Source organism: Mus musculus, chromosome 6 (genome assembly GCF_000001635.26).
Source record: "Mus musculus strain C57BL/6J chromosome 6, GRCm38.p6 C57BL/6J".
Classification (NCBI taxonomy): Eukaryota; Metazoa; Chordata; class Mammalia; order Rodentia; family Muridae; genus Mus; species Mus musculus.
Window position 1 is genome coordinate 83,840,108 of NC_000072.6, and position 6,085 is coordinate 83,846,192.

A 6,085-nucleotide genomic window follows, 5' to 3' on the forward strand; every position below is an offset into this window, starting at 1 on the left:
GTCTCCTGTACTACCGAATGTTCTGAAATATCTTGGGATGGAAACTGACCTCAAAAGAGGGCGCTTTCAAGGGCTGCTAGTGAGGAATGACTTACTCATGACTTATTTCCCTGTTTGAGTAACCTGCTTGAGAGTGAACCTGCAGAGTGAAGCAGGTGAAGTAGGTTGCTAGGTGCATTGTTAGAAGAGGGGTGTGTGCATAGCCCAAGGTCTCGGGTTACTAAGCTAGCGTTATGCTTGCTGTCTCAATTCTACTTTTTGTGTCTGTGAACTTAAGTACTATGGGAGAGTCTCATATAAGTGAAACCACACAGGACTTGTCCTTTTGTTCTTTTTGTAATAGAGAGTCTTCCAAGTTCATGTATCAGTATGTCGCGCCCTTTTAAGACTTACTAATACCCCAATGCTGGATGCACTGCTCATATCTGTGATGGACATTCTTACTGCAAATCCTTTGCTAGCTTTGTGTTTGTTTGTTTGTTTGTTTGTTTGTTTGTTTGTTTTTTGAGATAGGATTTCTCTGAGTAGCCCTGGCTGTCCTGGAGCTCACTCTGTAGACCAGGCTGGCCTCGAACTCAGAAATCCGCCTGTCTCTGCCTCCCAAGTGCTGGGATTAAAGGCCTTTGCTCGATTTGGAATCAGGTTATTCCAACTCATAAAAATTCATTTTGGGGGGTAGGGTATGGGGGACTTTTGGGGTAGCATTGGAAATGTAAATGAGGAAAATACCTAATAAAAAATTAATTTTGTTTTGTTTTTCAAAACAGAATTCCTTCCTGTAGCCCCAGCTGTCCTGGCATTCATTCTGTAGGCCAGGCTAGCCTTGAACTTAGAGATCCACCTGCCTTTGCCTTATCAGTGTTGGAATTAAAGGTGTCTGCCACTGTGCCCAGATAGGTTCTGTTTTGTTTTGTTTTGTTTTGAGATTTATTTATTATATGTAAGTATACTGTAGCTGTTATCAGACACTCCAGAAGAGGGCACCAGATCTCATTATGGATGGCTGTGAGCCACCACGTGGTTGCTGGGATTTGAACTCAGGACCTTTGGAAGAGCAGTCAGTGCTCTTAACCACTGAGCCATCTCCCTAGCCCCCCCCCCCCAGATAAGATTTTATGTATGCTAGATAATACTTCCTTTTCAGATACATAATTTGCACAGACTTTACTCTGTGGGTAGTCCTGTTCTACCCTGCCATTCTTCCTTTGCTCCCTTTTTTCAGCTTTGGAGACAGACCCTAACTATACACCCCAGGCTGTCCTCAAACTCACAATTCTTCTGCCTCAGACCCCTGAGTGCTGAAATTAAAAAACTGTAGCATCCTGTCTGGCTGGTTTATCTTTTTTTTTTTTTTTCCTTTTCTCCTGTTGAGCATGCCTTTAATGTTTAAGAAGTATTTCTGATTGTGTGGACCCAAGGAGTCTCAGACCAAGCCCTCCTTTCTTAGCGGCACCTACAAGCATCCCAGGAAGAAGCAGGGGGTCGTGGGAAGCCTGCTGTGGAGGCAGAGCTTTTCTTCCTCTGTAAGAATTGAACATTTCCTTTCCGGACCTGGCCGAGCAGGAGGCGCCATCATGGGTGTTGACATTCGCCACAACAAGGACCGAAAGGTTCGGCCCAAGGAGCCCAAGAGCCAGGACATCTACCTGCGGCTGCTTGTCAAGCTTTACAGGTTTCTGGCCAGATGGACCAACTCCACCTTCAATCAGGTTGTGCTGAAGAGGTTGTTCATGAGCCGAACCAACGGGCCACCTCTGTCCCTGTCCCGCATGATACGAAAGATGAAGCTTCCTGGCCGGGAGAACAAGACTGCTGTGGTTGTGGGGACGGTCACAGAAAGCTGAAGGTGTGTGCACTGCGGGTGAGCAACGGGGGCCCGGAGTCGCATCCTCAAGGCTGTGGGTAAGATCCTCACCTTTGACCAGCTGGCCCTGGAGTCTCCCAAGGGCCGGGACACTGTGCTTCTGTCTGGTCTTCGGAAGGGCCGAGAGGTGTACCGACATTTTGGCAAGGCCCCAGGAACCCCACACAGCCATACCATAAACCCTATGTCTGTTCCAAGGGTCGGAAGTTTGAGCGCGCCAGAGGCCGAAGGGCTAGCCGAGGCTACAAAAACTAACCCTGGATCTTACTGTTAATAATAAAAAAAAAGCATTGGATGTTGGGGGGAAAAAAAAAAGAATTGAACATTTCTAGTAGGGTCCATTTGACAGCCTGATGAAAAACAAACTTTTCACTATATCTATTCATTGTACATAATACTGTGCTACACGAAGATATTTTCTTACAGGCATGGATTGTGTGTTCGGCATAGTCTCCCCCCTGCCTTCTTTCTCACCAGTTCTCTCTCTAGATCGTCCTCTAGATAGTTTTGCATCTATTTTCATGGCCTACATATATACATGACTTTATATGTTTATATAAAAATCTAGGTACCACATATGAAAGGAAGCATATGGTATTGCCTTCCTGTGATTGACCTAATTTGTTAATATGATGATCTCCCATTTTGTCCATGTTCTTACACATGACACAATTTCATTCTCATTTATAGTAGGGGCTTGGGGTGGGAATCCTTTGTGTATAAATATTACATTTGCTTAATCCGTTTCTCTATTGATGGACATCTAGACTGTTTCCATAGCTTAGCTATGGTGAATAGTGCCTCAACGAGCATTGATGTGGCAAGTGTCTCTGTGACAGGATGAATTGGAGTTCTTGGGGACAGTACCCAGGAGTTCGATAGCTGAGCCAGATGAAGACTCAAACTATAGTGGAGAATCCAGAATCTCTCTGGATTATAGGAACACACAAACACAAACACAAGAGTACACACACACACACACACACACACACACACACACACACACATGGAGGGTGGCATTGGGCTGCACAATCCAGCAAGGTTCCTGGAAGAAAATCAAATCAACTTGAGAGGTCAAATGAAGACGCTGACAGATACCCACTGGGAGCACTGCGGCTACAATGGGGCCTTGCAGTCCATCTTTAAGAACATGTGGCTCTGTAGTGTGTTCCCAGGGAGAGGCCATTGGCTTTGTTTTTTTCTACTTATGCATGTTTAAAACAGAAGGACTACTACAACTCAGGTTGTCAATCCTGGCGAATTTTTAAATATACTTACAAATATAAAGATTCATTTTCTTTTAAAATTATATACGCTTGAGTAATGAACTGGGCACATCCAGGGGATCTGCATGCATCCAGGTGTCCTTAAGGCCGGGAAAAAGGCATCACTCCCTAGAACTAGAGGAATGAGAGTTATACTTGGTTGTGAGCCACACAGGGTGTGTGTGTGTGTGTGTGTGTGTGTGTGTGTGTGTGTGTGTGTGTTAGAAACCAAACCTGGGACCTCTATAAAAGCAGCAAGCATTCTTAGCCACTAACCATCTCTCTAACCCCTATCACACTTTTTCTTGATGTTCCACAAGTCACTCACCCACCACTGACAAGTCTAGGCAGTCATGATTCTACCCCCAGAGTCTTCCCCTAGAGGCACTGACTAATCCAACATAAAAGACTTGGCAGTGTGGGTATTTGGAGCTTTCCAGTAAATATATGGGTGCTACCTTATTTCCCACAGAGAGGTCAGTGGGTCAGCAATCATCTTTACGTGGAGACTTTCTTTTTTTTTTTCTTTTCTATTAGATATTTTCTTTTTTTTTTTTTTTAAAGATTTATTTACTTATTATATGTAAGTACACTGTAGCTGTCTTCAGACACTCCAGAAGAGGGAGCCAGATCTCGTTACAGATGGTTGTGAGACACCATGTGGTTGCTGGGATTTGAACTCTGGACCTTTGGAAGAGCAGTCGGGTGCTCTTACCCACTGAGCCATCTCACCAGCCCCAGATATTTTCTTTATTTACATTTTATTTCAAATGTCATCCCCTTTCCTAGTTTCCCCTCTGAAAATCCCCTATTCCCTCCCAAGAAAGTTCCTTTTATAAGGCCTGGGTTTTGTTGTTGTTTTCAGTGTTAGAGATTAAAATCCTGGTTCATGCATGCTAAGAAGATGCTCTGCTAACGAACTATGCCACAGCCCTTAGTACCTTTTTCTTTCTTTCCTTCCTTCCTTCCTTCCTTCCTTCCTTCCTTCCTTCCTTCCTTTCTTTCTTTCTTTCTTTCTTTCTTTCTTTCTTTCTTTCTTTCTTTCTTTCTTCTTTTTAATAGGGTTTCTCTGTGTAGCCCTGGCTGTTCTGGAACTCACTCTGTAGACCAGGCTGGCCTCGAACTCAGAAATTCACCTGCCTCTGCCTCCCAAGTGCTGGGATTAAAGGCGTGCACCATCATGCCCTGCTCTTTCTTTTTTAATAGAGCAGCAAATGTCTTTATTACACGTGCTCTGAATGATGGTTTCTTTGCCTTTCCAGGCTTTGATCTTCCGCAGATAGAGCTCCAGCCCCTTGCCTTCCAGCACGTATCCGCTCTGCCACACTGGCCTGGTCTTGAGTCAATGCAGGCGAGAAGCTCGCCCTGCTGGAACTGCTCCTCCAGGAGACTGCTGATATTGGCATTCTTTTTCCTTTCGTCGTATTTCTTTTGAATTTTCTTTAATCGTTTTTGTTTAAAATCTCTTCCTCTTCAGGAGTCCACTTGGCCCCCTTTTTGCGGCCCAGGGGCAGTGCATAGTGGGACTCGCTTCCGGTACCATGTGCTGTCAATGAGCACAATGCTGTTCTTCACCAGGGTCTTGGTGTGGACAAGCTCTTTATTGGACGCATTGTAGACAACATCAATGATCCTTGTTTTGTGAGTACAACACTGAGAGCCCCAGGAAAAGTTCCCCACATCAAATCTCAGGGCACGGTACTTCTTACTGCCTCCTCAAACTCAGACTGTGTGTGCAGCGAGGACTAGTCTTAATGTTGGCAGCAGGCTGTCCCAGCTCATACTTCCACTTCTTGTGGTAGCATTGTCTCTTACCCCGGGTTTTGCAGCGCTTGTGCCAGTTGTCCCGAGAGACGCCCATCGCTCAGCACTGGCTGAAAAGAGGAAGCCACCTTATTCTTTGATATACACAGTTAATGATAGCCAGATAATTGAGGAAAGCCAATCAACTAAAAGACAAGGATATGGGGCTGGCGAGATGGCTCAGCGGGTAAAGAGAGCTGACTGCTCTTCTGAAGGTCCTGAGTTCAAATCCCACCAACCACTTGGTGGCTCACAACCACCCGTAATGAGATCTGATACCTTCTCATGCGTCTGAAGTCAGCTATGTATAATATCTTATATATATATATCTTATATATATATCTTATATATATATAACGTCTTATGTATAATAAATCTTTGGACTGGAGCGATCAGGAACTGAGCAAGCGGAGTTGACCCTGGAGAGAGCAGGGCTGCAAGCAGAGGTCCTAAAAATTCAATTCCCAACAACCACATGAAAGCTCAGTGTACTCACATACATAAAATAAATAAATCTTTTTTTTTTAAAGACAAAGGTAAACACAGATATACAGACAAAAATGAGTTCAGTGGAGACAGAGACAAATGGTGACAACCTAGCCATCCATTGTGGTTCACACCTGTAATCCCAGCACTGGAAAGCTCGTGGTAGGAAAATCACAAGTTCAAAGCCAGCCTGGTTTGTACAGCAAGATGAGGTACTGCTTCCAACATAAAAACATAAAAAGTGAGAATATTTTATACAACTAATGAAATTCTCAAATGAGAAGTATTCAGAAAACACCCTCAAAATCTGGAGCAGTATTTTACCCTAACAGTTGGGAGAGAGGGAGAGAGAGAGAGAGAGAGAGAGAGAGAGAGAGAGAGAGAGAGAGAGAGAGAGAGTAGTTTCTGATAAGGGAAGGTAAAATGATAATGAAGCTATATCTTGTAGTGAAATAACCCAAGTTCCTTATTAAAATGAACTCAACACGTAGCCCAGTATGGTGGCACATGTCTACCTAGGCTACCTAGTGAGACTGTGTCTCATTGGGTAAAACAACAACAACAACACATTTTGAGTGGAGAAGGCCTATATTAGTAATGATCAATACTTGATCAGTTTTAACTACAAGCCAGATATGACTTTGAGCACAAAATCTGGATTCTCTCA

General features: G+C 44.0%; 2 pseudogenes; one reads left to right on the forward strand and one right to left on the reverse strand.

Moving 5' to 3' along the window:
• Gm5312 (predicted gene 5312) lies at window positions 1,542–2,164 on the forward strand (annotated as a pseudogene).
• On the reverse strand, window positions 4,332–5,018 carry Gm6342 (predicted gene 6342; annotated as a pseudogene).